The sequence below is a fragment of the Stenella coeruleoalba genome (genome assembly GCF_951394435.1).
Source record: "Stenella coeruleoalba genome assembly, chromosome: 19".
Taxonomy (NCBI): Eukaryota; Metazoa; Chordata; class Mammalia; order Artiodactyla; family Delphinidae; genus Stenella; species Stenella coeruleoalba.
In genome coordinates, this window is record NC_137165.1 from 1,544,598 (window position 1) to 1,563,552 (window position 18,955).

The 18,955-nt window shown below is 53.0% G+C and overlaps 1 protein-coding gene across 5 annotated transcripts in view; it reads right to left on the reverse strand.

Annotated features, from left to right (window-relative positions):
* The window catches only part of TOM1L2 (target of myb1 like 2 membrane trafficking protein), an 83,280-nt gene that overhangs the window by 52,048 nt on the left and 12,277 nt on the right, over positions 1-18,955 (reverse strand). The gene's annotated exons all lie outside the window — the stretch shown is intronic.

An 18,955-nucleotide genomic window follows, 5' to 3' on the forward strand; every position in this document is an offset into this window, starting at 1 on the left:
GAAAGCCCGCGCGCAGCAACAAAGACCCAACGCAGCCAAAAATAAATAAATTTATTTAAAGAAAAAAAGAAAGAAGTCAGACACAGAAGGACACGTACTGCATGATACCACTTACAGGAGAGATCTCGAGGGGACAAATCCATAGAGACAGGAAGTAGAAGGGTGGGGGCCGAGGCCTAGGGGAGGGGTGGGGAGTGAGGGTTTAATGGGGTAGCATTTCAGTTTGGGAAAATGAAAATGTTCTGGAGATGATGGTGGTGATGGTTGCACACAATATGAATGTACTTAATGCCACTTAAAAATTTATATGTTTTCACAATTTTTCAAATGGGAAAAAAGACCCCAGGTTGGATAAGTCCATTTACATGAAACGTCCAGAATAGGCAAATCTATAGAGATGGAAAGTAGATTGGTGGTTGCCTAGGGTTGGGGGAAATGAGGGGTGACTGCTGATGGACATGGGAGGATGGAAATGATCTAAAACTGATTGTGGTGACAGCTTCGCAATGCTGCGAATATACCAACAACCACTGGACTGTACACTTTAAAGGGTGAGTCGTATGGTATGGGAATTAGATCTTGATAAAGCTGTAAAAAAAGGAAAAAAGCTACACACGGGGATGCATTCAATATAGTCTTATTTAAAATCCTTTTTTTTTTTTTTTTTTTTTTGGCCACACTGCAAGGCATGCCGAACTTCCCTAACCACGGATCAAACCTGCGCCCCCAGCAGTGGAAGCATGGAGTCTTAACCACTGGACGGCCAGGGAAGTCCCTATTTAAAATTCTTAAAACTTCTCAAATATGAAGTAACAAAGTGGTGGCTAAGTAAATGATGGTATCTATATCAACTTAACTAAATACCATATAGCCATTATAACTAATCGCTATTAAAACCATACAGAAACATTTTGTAATGATGTAAAGAACACAAGACACAATTTTTTTTTTAAAAAAGGGATGCGTATGGATTGTGCCGGGAAGAGAAACAGAAAGAAGTGAAAATAATCAGTGTGGCTTAGAGGCAAATCTTTAAAATTTCTTTCTGTTATTATACTGTTTTACAAAGAAGGGGCTATTGTACTGCAAAAGACTAAGAATAAAATGGCAAACTTGTGACCAAAACTAAAATCCAGTCATTTAATTCTTTTTTAAAAAAAAATAAATTTATTAAAAAAAATTAAAAAATAAATAAATTTATTCATTTATTTTTTGGCTATAATGGGTCTTCGTTGCTGCGCGTGGGCTTTCTCTAGCTGCAGCGAGCGGGGGCTACTCTTCATTGTGGTGCGCAGGCTTCTCATTGCAGTGGCTTCTCTTGTTGCAGAACACGGGCTCTAGGTGCACAGGCTTCAGTAGTTATGGTGCATGGGCTCAGTAGTTGTGGCTCATGGGCTCTAGAGCGCAGGCTCAGTAGTTGTGGCACACAGGCTTAGCTGCTCCGTGGCACATGGGATCTTCCTGGATCAGGGCTCGAACCCATGTCCCCTGCATTGGCAGGCAGATTCTTAACCATTGCGCCACCATGGAAGCCCAACTTATTTAATTCTTCCATCAAAAATAGCTGGGCCCAGGATGCAATTCTGTCCCGAGCATGAGAAAACCTCTCCATGGACTATAAAGGCATCTTCATCCTGACCAGGTCTCCCCAGTAACAGCTCCTGTCCCACAGCGGGTGACCCATGACTTGGTTTTTCTGCCACCTGGTGGGGCACCCGGACAGTCAGGGAGGACCAAAGGGAGAGCCAGTCTGGGCAGCACGGGAGATACAGACACGACACACGTGTGATTTGCATTCCAAGGCCAACCCAACAAGGCTCTGAATCACCTGGGAAATCGTGCCTATCTATCGACATAAAAAAATCAGGAATACCAACACTGAAAATAAACAGGGAGATTACATGGAAACGTAGCCATAATTCTTTTTTTTTTTTTTGGCTGTGTTGTGTCTTTGTTGCTGGGCAGGGACTTTCCCTACTTGCGGCGAGCGGGGGCTACTCTTCGTTGTGGTGCGCGGGCTTCTCATTATGGTGGCTTCTCTTGTTGCGGAGCACGGGCTCTAGGCGCGCAGGCTTCAGTATAATACACAAGCCCTAGGTGTGTATTTCTGAAGGATAGGAATCTCGGGCTTCCCTGGTGGCGCAGTGGTTAAGAATCGCCTGCCAAGGCAGGGGACACGGGTTCGAGCCCGGGTCCGGGAAGATCCCACATGCCGCGGAGCAACCAAGCCTGTGCGCCACAACTACTGAGCCTGTGCTCTAGAGCCCGCGCGCCACAACTACTGAAGCCCGTGCGCCTAGAGCCCGTGCTGCACAACAAGAGAAGCCCCCGCTCACCGCAACTATAGAAAGCCTGCGCACTGCAACGAAGACCCAACGCAGCCAAAAATAAATAAATTTATTTTAAAAAAAAAAAGAAATACACACCTAGGTATTTATAGATGAAATTATGTGATGTCTGGGATTTGGATTTGTTGCACAGCAATCGGGGCAGGAAAAGTCTGTGGGGCTGTAGGTGACCCCAAGCGCCCTGACTTGATCACTGTTGAAACACACCAGTAAATACACGGGAGGGCCTCTTCTTTCCATATGTTTGAAATTTTCCATAATAATAAGAAAAAATTCAGTAGGAAAGGCATAAAACTATTCATAACTTTGGCTCAGCAAGACACCCCTCAGGAAATAAGTTAGGGGGCGGGGGGGGGGGGAGCTGATTCTGCAAGGATGCCTAATTGAGAAAGTCCCTGTTGTTCTCAGCAAATGAGAGGATGGCTGCTCCACGAGGCTCCAACAATAAGGCAGAAGATGTACATGGCTTTTAAAAATGATAAATACCTCGGCCTCGCTGCTAAGTGGAAATCAGTGCAGGAATGCTAAGTGAAAATCGGGGAGCCAAAGTATCAGATGCATACTAATCACCACAAGGTAAAAATGCACGCTCACATACGAGAAGGGTTGGGAGAGAACACAGAGCCGCATCCTCTCACAGAGGCCTGGCCGCTGCTGCTGACTTGATAGCGCTCGGGGCCCCGCAGCCTCCCTCCCTGGTTCCCCGCAGCCTCCCTCCCTGGTTCCCCGCAGCCCTGGGGCTGGGGCCGTGTGGTGGCTACTCCCGAACCTCCCTGCCCCAGGAGACCAGGGATTCCACAGCACACGGTAAGGACGCGGCAGATGCTCCCCAAGCGAAACAGAATCTAAACGGCTGCGGTCCAGTCTGAGGTTTGGCCTGGTTTGTTCTGCAGAGCTGTTCCGCCCACAGGAACCCTTCGGAAAAGGCATCTTTAGTAAGGACAATGCTTCCTTTCTGTGCACAAAGCACCCTGCGGCCCTGGGCTTGGGAAGAGCGCAGGCAAAACCAAACCACACTGGACACAGGCAAAGCCGTGCTGCGTTTCTGCGAGCCTGCCCTGGGTCTCCCCTGCCCGGGTTCCCGACACACACGGCCCAGCACAATTCGGCGGCAGGGGCTGGGGGAGGGGAACTGCCCTCCATGCCACGTCCCCGGTGCTGGCTTTGTGCCTCCATGGCCCGGATGGCCCCCCACCCCTCTGCCTACAGCTGCTCTGAGCAGCATGCTTTGGGGGAAGTGGTTTGATATGGATATTCAAGAAGGTCAGGAAGAAAACCAGAGGCCGTTTTTCAGAGCAGTGGTTGCGGAGCACAGGCTCCGGATGCGCAGGCTCAGCGGCCATGGCTCACAGGCCCAGCCGTTCCGCGGCATGTGGGATCCTCCCGGACCAGGGCACGAACCTGTGTCCCCTGCATCAGCAGGCGGACTCTCAACCACTGCGCCACCAGGGAAGCCCCAGAGCAGTGGTTCTTAACTCTTTCTGGATGGAATGTTAAAGGAAGCATACATTCCCTGTGAGCATCTGGGAAGACCTTTCCAGAAAAATGCATCCGAACCCAACTCGGCACACACTCTGGACAGGCTGGTCCGAGAGCCCGACCCCAGTGGGAGAGCTTCCTGCGCCAAGCATCCCAGGTGCTTTAGCTGCGCTGTTCATAGGAACACCTGAGAAGCTAAACAGAACATGAATTTCCATGGCACCCGGGCGGCCGCAGCACTCTCTGCGGAGGCCCCTCCAGAGAACGAGCAGACTCTGCACTCAGGGTCTGCAGCCTCTCTCTGTGGGCCTGGGACGCTGATGTTAACTGTGCAGAGTCATCTCCCAGAGGATTTCCCTAAAGGCTCCGGGAAGCGGTTACGGAGAATTGCCGACACACGACCTAGTCCATTCTCCCAGTAAGAGCCAAAAAACGTCCAGGGGGTTCTAGGGAATGAGCGGATCACAGCCAAGTGTGAAGACAGAAGGAAAGAGAGGCGAGCGGGGCTGCAGAGCCCAGGGGGCACACGCCTGCAGCTGGCTCCCCAGACTCGGCGCCTCCGCGGTTCCCAGGGACGGGCTCTTTCCCTCCCTTGGCCAGGACGTACAGCGCCCTTCCTGGAAGCCTCTGGCTGGCAGTCCATTAACCCGAGAGAACGCTTTCATCCACCACTGCCCCGGCCTGGCCCTTCACGGCTGCTCCTATGACCATACGAGGAAGTCAGTCCCGGTTTCTTCTTACCAAGAGTTAGAATATATTTAAAGGATACACCCTGCCTACTTCCAAAAGGAACTTATGGTCGTCTTTAATAATAATTTATACTCAAGGCAAATAAAATGAAATGAAATGAAGACTAGAAAACACATGGAATAAAAGATGAACCTTTTTACCAAGAACCAGAGAGGTACGAGAGTTATTACAGTCAGATACCAATCAGGCCTGGCCTTCCTGGCTGCCTGGGCAGAAAGGCAAAGACAACAAGCCCACAGCCTCACTTTCTGATTAAAGGCAGAGTAAACGGTGCTCCACTGGGAGGGGGGGACTGTTTTCTCCTGGCGCTAAGTGAGTGACTTCAAGATGAACTTACTGCAGTCATTCTTGTGTTAAGGAATGATGGGCAGCATAATATAAAACATCTTGAAAACAGCTTCACATGAAACACAAAACGTTCTTCCCCCAACTTCCCGGTGCCTCGCACCCTCGCTGACTTGACCCGTCACCTTCCCAGCCTCACGTCCTCCTCTGGCCTCCCCAGGTCCCCGGGGGATGGCACAGTTCGTCCAGCCGGGCTCCTCCTGATTCCCAGAACACACTGCGACCTTCCCAAGCTTACCTGGAATTACCCGACACTCTAGATCCTGCCTCTGCTCCAAAGGCCTCCCAGATTCCCAGTCAAAAGAGGCCTCGTCCAGCATGCTTCCCGGGCCCCTGCCGCCGCCCAACACAAGCACCAGCACCACGGAGCCAGGGTCACACAGCCTGCAGTCGGGCTGACCTGAGCCCAAGTCTGATTCTGCTGCTTATCTGCTGTGTGATCCTGAGCAAGTAACTAGACCTCTCTGAGCCTCAGTTTCCTTACCTAGGGATCGGGAAGAGTAATACCTACACCTTGCAAAGCTTTTGTGAGAACTGAATGAACATCTGTAAAGGCCTGGCACAGAGCAGCCCTCAGGAGAAGTATGGGTGGCCACAGCTGCTACCGTAGAGACCCCCCCAGCAAAGGAGGTCCCTGAAGGCGACGTAGGAAAGCATGTCCAGCGTGCCCCGCGCCCAAGGGACCTCAGGAACAGTGCTGTCTGAGAGTCTGACTGCGTGGAATTAGTCAGAGATCCGACACACGGTGGCTCATGCCAGACCCAGGGCTAGAACAAGGAGCCCCTGCCCCCAGGCCACGCTGGGTCCACAGGACGCGCTCAGCCCCCCTGAGGGGCTCCAGGGCACTGACCCTCTGCTTCTCGCAGCAAAGACCCTCTTCACCATCAGAAGAGCATTCTCGTCATACAAGTCTCCAAATGCCAGGCAAATCGCGCTATTACAACCTGAGGTGGCCACCTTACCCAGAGTTAACCTCTCTGAGGGAGCTGGTGTGTATTTAACCGTTATGAATGTACAGCGCTGACCAAGCCTTGCTGAACTACAGATAAAATCTATCAGCTCGTGATGGCTAATTTGGTAGAACATGAATCCTGCGAGTTCTAATAACTCACAGGAGACTCCTCACGCACTTACAAGCTATACGTCTTCCACGCTCATAAAACAACCATAATTACCTTTCACGGGTGAGATGGTCTAGTAATTCTTAAGTGACTTAACCAGAGAAAGTCTGTGGAAAAAACTAATTTCAAAGAAGTTTTGTTTCAAAAGCAGAAGACACGACCAAGAATTGATGAGTCCACTTTTTAACCAACACACCAGAAAACCATACGTGGCTTCCTCTCCTGGGGACATGTGCATTGCAGGGATACTGCCCCGGACAGCAGTGCAAAACCGTGTCCAAAACAGTTTTGAATCTTCCAGTTTGGAAGTTCCCTCCAGAAGTAGTGTGACAGTGAGGTGGAGGGGAAGCCAGGCCTCCCTGGGGTGAGCAGGGCTTGGGGGCGCACTCTGGAACCAGACACTGCTGGACACAAGTCTCACTTAAAAATACTGGGAGAATAACCTAAATGGGAGAAGAACTTGAAAAAGAATAGATACATGTATATGTATAACTGAATCACTTTGCTGTACACCTGAAACTAACACAGCATTGTTAATCAACTATACTCTGATATTAAAAAAAAAAAACTGGGATAAGTCATTTAAGCTCCTTGGGCCTCAATGTTTTCATGTATAAAATGGGAACAGTATTAATGAATATGGAAATGATTTATTTTACAACAGATCACTGGAGAGTTTGTTAAAAATACAGATATGTGAGTCCCATCCCCAAAGATTCTGTTTCAGTGTGTCTTTTGTGGGCCCAGAAATCTGTGGGGATTTAAATTATTTTTCATTTTTAATTACACAATATGTAAATACATTTCTCCCTTGTAAAATATTAAAACATTACCTTATCAGGTATGATTGCATTCAGCTGCAAGCAATTAAAAACGAACTAACAAGTCGCTTAAACAGATGGTGGGTTATTTTCCTCACGGAACCAGAACTCTGGAAGCAGGAGGCTCGGGGCGGGAGCAGCCCCTCCAGGCCCTCACGCAGGACCGGGATCTGCTTGTCTTGTTGCTCCGCCGGCCCTGGCCTGTGCTTCCGTCCCTGTACCTGCGAGACAGCCGCTGCCCCAGCAGGCAGAGTCCGTGAAACAGGAAGGAAGAAGGCGCGTGGGCCAGAGGGCTTTGCCATTTTACTGCTGAACGGGTACTGTCCCTCTCGGAGGCCAAAACCGTGCCCTATGGCCACGCGTAGCTGCAAGGGAAACTGCGTAAAAGAATGGTCCAGCTGGGCCCAGAGCCACCCCAAGACAGGGGGAAACGAGGAGTGTCCACCGCAGCCACAGGCAAGGTTCACATCCCTCTGGCCCTCTCCCCTGGGCCATCCATCCCGTCCTCGTGGGCGCATTGCCAAGCTCCCCGGGTCTGAGCACGACGCTCATGCCCGGCTCAGAGCTGGCTTCCAAGGCCCCGGCCCGGCGGGGCACCCCAGGTGCCTGAGGGCTGCACCCTCTCATCCTCTCCAGAGGGCTGCACCCTCTCATCCTCTCCACTCCCCTGCAGGTCACCCAGGAAGTGTGCTCTCCTTGGCAGCAGCCAAGTCTCAGGTTCAGCCTCGCCCAGCACAGGACGCTGGGCCCTGGAAAATGACTAACTTGCTTTAAAAATCGAAGCCATCCTGAAAGGATGATGATCTGACGGCATTTGAAGAATGCGACGGGACTCAAACCTGGCTGAAGCCACAAGGCCCTGACCGAGATGACAGCATGTCCCTTGAGGTGACTCACGGCCTGGGAAGGCTCGCCTGAGCCCCCGGGCACACGCGCCTGCTGGTGGGGAGGAAATGGGACGCTGGGCAAGCGGTGCCCGCCCGTCAAGCAGGAGAACGTCAAGGCAAAGATCGTACACGCAGGTTTACGTTAAACAGCGCGCACCTGTGGACGGAGGAAGGCCTGCAGACCCAGGCCAGGCCGTAACTGGGCAACACCGCGGTGTGAGAGCAACCATGTGTGTGTCTGCTTCGGCTTTGTGGGGGAGGAGGTTAACTGTCCACATTTTTCTACAAAAACTGTGTATTTCTTTTCAACCAGGACTCATCAGGACTCTGGAATAGTTTCGGGAAGGCCTCCAGTCAGTCAGCTCATCCAACTCTCTGCCATGCCTTATCTGATCTGCCCTTGGTGTCAAATTTTTTTTTTCATTAACTAATTTATTTATTTTTGGCTGCGTTGGGTCTTCGTTGCTGGGCGCGGGCTTTCTCTAGTTGCGGCGAGCGGGGGCTACTCTTTGTTGCGGTGCGCGGGCTTCTCACTGCGGTGGCTTCTCTTGTCGCGGAGCACGAGCTCTAGAGCGCAGGCTCAGTAGTTGTGGCTCAGGGGCTTAGTTGCTCCGCAGCATGTGGGGTCTTCCCGGACCAGGGCTCGGACCCGTGTCCCCTGGATTCTCAACCACTGCGCCACCAGGGAAGTCCCTGGTCTTGGTGTAAAATTAAATGTCAAAGTGGGGGGACTCCAGCCACAGTGAGGGCACGACCGCGACAAGGCCCGGCCATAACAGTGGCCTTTTAACAATCTGACACCGTTCAGATTTAACCGGGAAACGCTCCAGGATGAGACGCGGCTCAAGGTCCCTGGGTTTCCTAATCCAGAAGCTGCAAAGAGAACGCGGATCATTACTCAGCCACCCCGCCGCCACTCGTACCGCGACTCAGCGACCCCGTCACAGCGACCAGGGTGGAGCTGGGGTGAACATACTGCACACAGAGCCAGCCACCCCTCAGGGGGGACCAAATGCAAGAGACCCTGCCGTCTGGCAAGCAGCCAGCTAGGAAGCAACGTTTTCCAATCAGGGTTCGCTCTTGGCCAGCCCCTGCCTGTGATTTCCTCAGGAAGCTTCTGGGGCTATCAGAAAAGCCAGCGACAAATACGTTAATAGGCAAGGTCTCCAAGCTGGCTGCCGTTAACTCTGGGTCGGGGCTGGGAGGTAACCACGTCCCCAAGGCCCTGTTCTCACTCACCTTCTCCGCTCCAGCGAGTGCGCACGGCCTGCTGGTAGGATCCAGCCTGGACTGGGCTTCTCCTCCAGCACAGCTGACCCCGCTCGCTAGGGACCCCCTGACTTAGGCTGACTTGGCTGCATCCTGAGCCTCTTCCTCAAATCTGATGGCAGAGAAGCGACCTCCAGGGCCACTTTTTTTTTTTTTTTTGATGTGGACCATTTCCAAAGTCTTTATTGAATTTGTCACAATATTGCTTCTGTTTTATGTTTTGGTTTTTTGGCCACGAGGCATGTGGGATCTTAGCTCCCCGACCAAAGATCGAACCTGCACGCCCTGCATTGGAAGGCGAAGTCTTAACCACTGGACCGCCAGGGAAGTCCCTCCACGGCCACTTTTACTACTCTCTTGGTCAGTAGACCCTGAGCTTGCCGTGCCATGCTTTCCAAGGCCCTGGTCACGGTGCCAGCTTGAGGAGAACGGGACAGAGCAGAGGACGTCCCGGGACCCAGGCACCACCTCCCCTCGCTGGGTCTCCAAGGGCTCCGGTGCAAAGCTGGACCACGCGTCTGGCCACACCTAACATCTGCAGCGACGGCGCCTCTGGAACCCATCAGGACACATGGAGTCAAGTCACAAATGATGAAATACAGTTGGCGAATCAACATAAAAATGTCCAACCTCAGCAGGAATTGAAGAAATGTAAATTTAAACGAAATGCACTGTCTCCTATCCATGTAGCCAAGTCTGCGAGGAACCCCTCTCACCCAACGGTCCTAACTGGCGGCATCCCTTCCCGCCCTGTCCTGTCCACCCTCCGCCCGGCAGCCAGGTGACCCAGCACGCACGCCTCCTCACGTCACCTGCCTGCTCAAAGCCCCTCCCTGGTTTCCCCCTTCCATATGGCCAAGTCCACGCTCTGTTCCCAGGCCTTGCTCGCGCCCCCCCACTCCCGCCCCACCCTCTCCCGTCCCCCCTCCTCTGGCCCCAGCTCTCCCAGGTGCACACTCACTAGCAGCCCTGGGCATCTGAGTCTCCTGCTCTGCCTGGGTGCCTAGGACAGTCTCCCCACCCTCCCCACCTGCGTCTACCCTCAGGAACGACCAACCCCTTCGGAACGTGGCCTAAAAGCCCTCTTCCACGAAGCCTTCCCCAGCCCCGTTCCACACACTAACCCGCCACCTGAACCCACGCTGGATCCCAAAACAGGCTGAGAAAATAAAAGGCAGTAAAGTTTTTAGAGAGTGATGACCTCGAAAAGGAGCATCCCCTCTGACAGGGTGATTCCAGTGACAGGAATTCATTATCATAACCTAAGACACAGACAAAGACTTAAGCCCTACCAGGGCTTATTGCTGCATTAATTATAACGGCAAGGAAAAAATAAAAGAAACAATCTGAATGCCTAACATTTAGGGAATGGTACAGTAAACCACGATATACCCACATGATGGAACATGATGTAGTCATTTAAACATGATATTTATAAGCTGTTTTTAATTTAAAACGCTTATTATGGTAAGAAGAAGGACACAAAACAGGACACAAAATTGTATTTACAGTATAATCTCTGTAAAGAAAAATACATTAACAGCACAGGAAGGAAACAGGCCGAAACGTCCAGAGCAGTGGCCTCTGGGTAGTAGGATAATGACTATTTCTCTCTACTTCTCTACGTTTCTTCACGCTTTCAAATTCTGCGGAAGAAAAAGGCTCCAGGGCCGAAACCGCCCCCTCCCATCATCCCGCCCTGCTCTCCAGCGGCCACGTCTGCGGGGTCAGACAGGGTGAGCACACCTCCCGTGACCCTTCCCCTCAGGGTCTCCAGACCCATGGCGCATAGTGACAAGTGTCGGGGGGAGCAGAAGAGGGAGCCGGGCCCATCTGTCCCTGCACCCAAATATAAAGGCAGGCAAATCTGGGCAGGCTGTCCCCACCGCGGTTCGTGTCCCCAGAGCTCTCTGGGTACCTCCAGGGAACCCCTTGGTCTGACCCCGTGTCCCCGAAATGCCATAAAAGCCCAACTGACTACTCCCCTGGGTTTGGAACAGGCGTCCTGCTCTAATCCCACCCGAGGAACACTAGACCTTTCACTTCCATCTTTTACGGGGGTCGAGCGACAAGGAAATGACCGCGTTCCTGAGGCAGAACCAGAGTGTTCAAGGCCCCACGGGGTTCAGAATCGGGGGGCTCGCGGGCATGGGCTCAAAGGCCGAGGCCTCCAGAAGGTGGGGGCTGGGACCACCGAGCAGGTGAAACGAGGTTCGTCTCCCGCGCTCCCAGGGGTGGCGCTGTGCATGGGTTCTGACCCCTGGGCTCGCAGCAGCTTCCCGGGCCCTGGAGCCACCTTCTCTAGGCTCAGCTCAAGGCCCACCACGGGGGCCATAGACTCGCCGTGACTCACGTGGTCCACACGATAAATGGTGGCCAGGAGGGACCCAAGACGCCAGGTGGCCGCGAACTTCTCCAGATCTGCCCCCGCCCAGGGCAGAGCCTCGTCCTGGGGACAGGCCATCGGGAGAGCCACCACCCTGGGCGCCGAGGCCCCTGCCTGGTCCCTGAGTGGAACCCCGGCCGGGACCCTAAGGGAGCTGCCCCTGCGCCCCTGTCCACACACCCAGGGCGACTCGCCCAGACCCGCAGGGCAGCGGGCTCACCGGGGTCGGCTCTGGCTTCTGATCCCAAGAGCCTTGCCAGGCGGTACAACGCAGCTCCCTGGGAGTGGGGTGACCCCGATCTGTGGACATCCGCTAAAGGACTTGTCTACAGTCCTTTACTCCCAGTACACAAGGGTCTGCCAGCTGAACTAAACCTCTCCCCGGGCCTGCAGAGGGAGGCCAGCCCTCTCCTCCCAGATACTGCCCATCTTTTGGTGTTGAGACTAACGCCAGGCCAAGCGGGCAGCGGCTTTCAGAGCCGAGAAGAACTGAGCTCTCGCTGGTACCCGGGGGGCCCCACGCGAGGCCGCCCCTGCTGCCCCAGCGCTCTTCCCCAGGGGCCGCCAAGCGCCCTCCAATGCCGAGGGTGGAAGGGAAAAAGCACAAGGACATGAGCGGGGGTGGGTGAGGGGAGCGTCGAGTCAAAGGGACAATTTCATTCCTCTCCCGGGGAGGCCCATTTCCTAGCGATCGATTGGTCAGTGAGCAGGAATGCTGAAGAGAAGCCAGAGGGCAGAACTGGTAGCGAGTCTGAGTCTTATGAAGCCTTCTTTGTGCCTGGCCCTGGGACAGGCACCTTGAGGAACAGGTCCTCGAGGGAATAAAACCCAGTTTGGAAACCATTTACAATCCCTAAAGACACAGTGGATCTAGGCCCTGGTCATCAGTGGTTGTGAACAGTGCAAAGAGACAGCAGAGGTCCTTGCCTCCTGAGAGGGAGTCCTGTCAGGAAATTAAACCTGAACTTGGTCAGACTGTAGCTTACGGGAAACAGAGGAACACGTGAGCATGTCAGATGACACCACAGAGATACAATCAGCACAATCCAAACCACGGGAAACTCAATAGGACAAGTGACCTGGTTTCTTCAACAAATACCCTGCAGTAAAGGAAATATGGAGGAGGAGCCTACAGATTAAAAGAGACAGAAGAGACACATCAACCAGCCGCAATGCAGACCTTATCAGAGCCTATTCAAACAGACTGTAAAGAGACATCAGAAAACAAATACGCATATTAACGTATATACGTGGAATCTAGAAAAATGGTACAGATAAACCTGTTTGCAAGGCAGAAATAGAGACACAGATGTAGAGAACAAACGCATGGATGCCAAGGGGGGAACGGGAGTGGGGTGGGATAAATTGGGAGATTGGGATTGACATATGTACACTAATATGTATAAAATAGATAACTAATGAGAACCTGCTGTATAGCACAGGAAACTCTACTCAGTGCTCTGTGGTGACCTAAATGGGAAGGAAATCCAAAAAAGAGGGGATATATATATACATATGGCTGATTCACTTTGCCGTACAGTAGAAACTAACACAACATTGTAAAGCAACTATATCCCAATTTTAAAAAAAAAGAGACAACTAGAAACTTGAATGACAACTGAATATGCAATATTAGGGAATTACTGTTCATTCTTTTTTTTTTTTTTTTTTTTTGCGGTATGCGGGCCTCTCACTGTTGTGGCCTCTCACTGTTGTGGCCTCTTCCGTTGAGGAGCACAGGCTCCGGACGCGCAGGCTCAGCGGCCATCGCTCACAGGCCCAGCCGCTCCGCGGTATGTGGGATCTTCCCGGACCAGGGCATGAACCCGTATCCCCTGCATCGGCAGGCGGACCCTCAACCACTGCGCCACCAGGGAAACCCTACTGTTCATTCTTGAAACACAATAATGGTATTATGGTTGTTTTTAAAAGAGTTTATTTTCTTATAGAGATACACACTGAAAATATATGGCTGAAATACTATGATTTGGGGGATTTACTTCAAAATAGTACAGGCCAGGAGAGCGAGTAGATGGGCATATTGACAGAATATGCCGTGAGTCGATAACTGCTGAAGTTATATAAAGGGTTAAGTGGAGCTTCATTATACTATTCTCTTTTTTTGCACGTGCTTAAATTTTTCCATAACACAAAGTTTAAAAAGTAAACCCAGATTTGAAGATAAGATTGATACATTCAATATTCTCAGAGAAAAGTTAAAGTAAAACCTAGAGGGCAGAGGGAATTCCCTAGCGGTCCAGTATTTAAGACTCTGTACTCTCACCGCCGGGGCCTGGGTTTGGTCCCTGGTCTGGGAACTAAGGTTGCACAAGCTGCATAGTGCAGCCAAAACAAAAACAACAAACAAACAAAACAACTAGAGGGCAGAGATGATAAATGTCAGGGACGTTTAGGCGCGGAAGATGCCCGGGCTCGATAAACTTCCACTGAGTGCTGCGGTGTGCTAGGCTCCGCAGGGGGCACGTCACTAACCAGCTGCGTCTTCTCTGCCCCTCAGCATCCTCACCTGTGAAACCGGATGTTTCGGATTCTGCTTCCCCTGCTTGTCACTCAGATGAGATGCGCTTACACGTGTAGAGCACTTGCAGTAGCGCGTGGCTGCAACAAAGGCGCTCCAGACTCGGCAGCTTTACCCAGCTTCATGCAACAAACGCACGCAGGCCTCATGCGGACCCTGGGCTCCAGAAGCAGCCCCCCAGCTTGTGCAGGCAGAGGGGCCGGGGCTGCTGACAGTGTGTGGAATGGAGCGTCGGGGAAGAAACAAGCTCTGACCCTGGATGAAGACTGGGCCTAAGGCGAGGCTGGAAGAAGCCAGGAAGGAAAACAATGGAGGCCCTCAGAAATGCCATTCTGATGAAGTTCAGGGCAAATTCTTCTCCTAATTAAAGACTAGGCTCCACAGCTGTCATTGGAGCGACCTCGCTAATCAAATAAACAGCCACTGGGTTTCAGAGGGAACAATTTTAACTCCACTTCCCATAATAAGAATTCTGGATTTCAGCCCAAAGCTTTAGCTGGTTAAGCATAGGGGTCAGTCTCATAAATTGTCTTCTTGGCTGGACCCCAAGAAAGCCAGGCTGTCATTCCAGCAGTGAAGTAACCGGTTTTGCTTTCCTACCCAAAGGGCAGGCTCCTCCACGGGGCTTGCAAGTCATACCTGTAAGATCTGTACCACTGGGACTCTCCACCTTCCCCTAAAATCTGTTCTAGCGTTTGATTTGGGGAAACTACACCACTGAAGGTTGGTGTTCCAGATGTGACACCCCAGAACGCACTCACACCCACAGAGAAGATCATTTCTCCAGTGAGAGGCCGTCCTCCACCTTTGCTAACTGCCACTTCTTCCCCGGGCAGGCTGAGCAACTGGGAGGAGCCATGGGTCCCCGGCGATTCTGCTGCTCACTGACGGAGGCCCAGCGGCCACGGTGGACGCGCAGGAAGAGGCCTGGCCGTGGCCTAAACATGCCCAAGTCCGCGTTCTGCCCTCCGACAGCTACAGACAACTCGCTCATCTGCCTGGCTTGCGCGTTTGGGTAACGGAGAACCTCACTGAACAGGTGTGGAGAGCCAGACAGGAAGCTGAGTCCTGGCCCAGTGACGCTGACTCCCATTAAGCCAGAACTGGACCGGATCTTCCAGAGGAGGGTTCCGAGCCAGTGGGTCACCTGCCGGCAGCGTTTCTCACCTGTCCCCGGGGTCTCTGCCTGCGTGGCCCGAGGCACCGCGGACCGAAGAGACCGGCCAGGCCTGAGTTTGATGTCCAGCTCTGCCACATTTACTTCACATTTTCCGTTCCCATCAATTTTACAATTGAAACGGATAAATCCGTCCTGTCCGCCCCTCACTATCTCGGCGGACTGGAAAACAAACATCTGCAGGTGACCAACGGCCCTCACTGCCCTTTAGAGCTTGCCTCTTTCCACGAAAACTCAGCACAAAAGGGCTGATGTGCCCGTGTTTGACCTGAACTGTCTTCCCTGGCCCGCCCCGTTTCTCTGCACTGCGGGGCTGACTGGCGCTAACAACGGAGAAGCGGGAAGAAGGCGGAGGATACGGGCGAGGGGTCTGGGGAGAACCTGCATGTGCTGTCAGGTGCTAGGAGACTGCGCTGGCTGGAACATCAGACAGAGGCAGGACCGCATGACCTTGGTCTGCTGATCCAAGACCAGCACGTTCTTTTCCTAGAGGCCGCCGAGCACGGTTCAATAAAGAATTAGCCATAACAAAGGGGGCCGTGGGGGAGTCAGACCTGGGCTCAGACCCCTGGCTCTATAATTCACTCGCCCCAGGAGCGCAGGCACGTGACTTAATCTTGGTGTTAAGGCTCCGTTGCTTCATTTGTAAAACGGGGATAGCGGCTAATATGCTGCAGGGTGTATTACCGAAAGAATGTTTACAATACAAGCTACCGTGTACTGAGCTTATCATGTACGGACACATAACACATTGTCTCCTTTAAACCTTAAACCCAGCCTATGAGGGAGCTCCGACTGCCCCATTTTTAAAGATGAGGACACAGAGGCCCAGCCTAAGCCACTGCCCCAAGCACGGTGGTGAGCGCTGGGGCCGAGAACAGGCCCGGGTCTCGCCCGCCCCCAGGCTGTGACGGTGCCGGGTGCGAAGCAGGTCGTGGAGAAAAGGAGCTGTATGGGTTCTGGCAAAGGCCTCCCGAGCGACCCCGTGCCCAGCAGCCCTGGGCGAGGCGTCCTCACCCACCGGGCAGGCAAGAAGGCCGGGCTCAGGGAGTCCAGGCTCCCGGGCTTCAGCCAAAAGCCCTGACCTTTCAGAGACGCGCACGGTCACAATGACAGGAGACATGGAATCTGCTTCCACATAATGAGGTGAGCCGAGTCCATGAGACTAGGTCGGCTCAGCCAGATGCCGAGGACTTGGGGAAGCTGAGTCATGGGGAACGTAGAAGCTCATTACACTGTTTTCCCTATTTTTATGTTTGAAATCTTCCCCAGGAAAAAGTAAACACCAAAGAGATCGCCTCATCTCCTGGAGAATGTGTAAGGCGGAGGAGGCTCTCAAACTGAGGTGTGTTGTCCCCCAGTTCTGAGTCCCCTCAGATCCGCTGTGATAATTGCTCTGTAGCCCCCGCCCCCTCTTCTACCCACAGGGCCCAGCCCCAGGGGACTGCCCATGCCCGAACCGGGGAGTCGAAAGCAAGGTGGTCTCCACTGAGGGTCCCGTGGTGGAAGCCCAGGCTGCTGTAGGGGGGCTGGGGAAGGGTGAGCCCCTGCCCCAGGGGTCCCGGGAGGTGGCTGAAGGGAAGCAGGACTACTGGGGTGTGGAGAGGCTCTGGGTGACAGGAAGGAGGATGGAGTCATGAGAGACGGAAGGAGGAGAAGGCAGTGAGAACCGGAGCGGGACAGGGGCTCTCGGCCCTCGCTGGCGTCACCCCTGCAGCCCTCTTCCCACAGCCCGCCCTCCACATCGCCCAGGATGCTCTTCCCCAAACAGAAGCCTGGCCACGTGGTCCCCCCACGCATTCAAAACCACCCCAAGCCCCCCACCACTTTTTAAAAAATTTTTTATTGGAGTACAGTTAATTTACAATGTTGTGTTAGTTTCAGGGGTACAGCAAAGTGGATCAGTTACACACATGCATGTATCCACTCTTGTTTAGATTCTTTTCCTATCTAGGTCATTACAGAGTATTGAGTAGAGCTCCCTGTACTCTACAGCAGGTCCTTATTAGTTACCTATTTTATATACAGTAGTGTGTACATGTCAATCCCAATCTCCCAGCTTATCCCCCCGCCCCTCCCCCACCCCTCCCCGTAACCATAAGTTTGTTTTCTACCTCTGTGACTCTATTTCTATTTTGTAGTAAGTTCATTTGCCAGGCTTCCCCCTTGACTCCAGACGAGGACCACGCCCTCCAGCCCGACACCCAGGGTGACTGTCCGCCCCCGAACCAGGCCCCCGCGGACACCCAGAACTGTGTCCTCCCCCAGCACCCCCCTCAATCCATACAACCCTGCAGGGGACCAGCTCTGGGGGCACCTCCCGTTGAGCCCAGCACAGCGCACACTCCTCTTATCAGGACCCCCCAGACTGCTCTTATTTCCAGTTTGCCTCCTGTGAGAATGCGGGTTCTGGGGCAGGGCGAGGCCACCCCTGATGGCCCCCCCAATACAATGGGCGATCAAGATGAGGTGGCCGTTATCACGATTAGTGACTTTAAAAACGCGGCTCTGGGCTTCCCTGGTGGCACAGTGGTTGAGAGTCCGCCTGCCCATGCAGGGGACACGGGTTTGTGTCCCGGTCCGGGAAGATCTCACATGCCGTGGAGCGGCTAGGCCTGTGAGCCATGGCCGCTGAGCCTGTGCGTCTGGAGCCTGTGCTCCGCAACAGGAGAGGCCACAACGGTGAGAGGCCAGCGTACTGTAAAAAAAAAAACCGCGGCCCTGGGTAGATGGGCGGGTGCTGTGCCGGCTGCTGGGAGGGCTGCCCAGTGAGTGGAGAGGTGAGGACGGCAGGACGCTGAGCAGAGGGCTCCTCCCCGACCTTGGCTGAGGCAGCCTGGCTGCGGCGCCCTTCACGTGTCCGTAAAGCCCATGGCTGCAGCAGGCTTACGCGGGGCCTAAACATGCTGTAATGAGTTCCTTCCAAAGGTGCCAGACAAATGGAAAACGATAGCGACAGCTTGCTGCTCCCCTTACCTCCGTGCCTGCAAACCTAAAGAATATTTATGATCCGTGGGATCAGAGATTTGGTGTCTTAGAAGCAAAGAAAGGTCACAAAATGAACTGACGCAGACCATCTGCTCCTGGGAGAGGGTAGAGACGCCGTATTCATTACTCTCCCAACGCACAGCACCTGCTTCTCCTGCGAAAATCTAGGCGCCAACATGACGATTTTTATTTAACTTAGAATAAAGCCGACATCCCCCACGGGGGCGAACGCTGAACGCAAACAGGCTGATGCGCGGGCAGCCTCTCAGGACGGGGGCACCCGTGCCCCCCGTACTTGATTCTCAGCCACAAGGTTTAACGGAGGAGAACAAATGCTCAGAGGTGTCCGCGTGGTTGCAAGCGGAGAGGAGCTTCCCTCTTCCTGCATTTTTCATGGGCCTGCTGCTCCTGCCATTCCCATCGCTGCGCTCCTGACATTACAGCAGATGCCTCGGCCACCGCAGTAATCCCTCATCCTCAGAGGCCAATGGGAACGTACGGTTTCCCATTCATCAGGGCCACGGACGCCAGAATCGCTCATCTAACCTTTGCAAATACCAAAGGGTGGATTTAAAGGAGAAAAAGGTAATGCAAGAGTCTTTAGCTTTCCTTTCAAAGATGATTTTATCTCGTTAGCCAAGAAACAGTGCCTATAGGATGAACACAGTTAAAAACTGGGTAGAAAGAGTCAAATTGTAAGGGAGGTGGCCACCAATGTTTCAGCATACACACGTTCCTTGATGAATGATTTAACATATATTAAAAATATAGGGCTTCCCTGGTGGCGCAGTGGTTGAGAGTCCGCCTGCCGATGCAGGGGACACGGGTTCGTGCCCTGGTCCGGG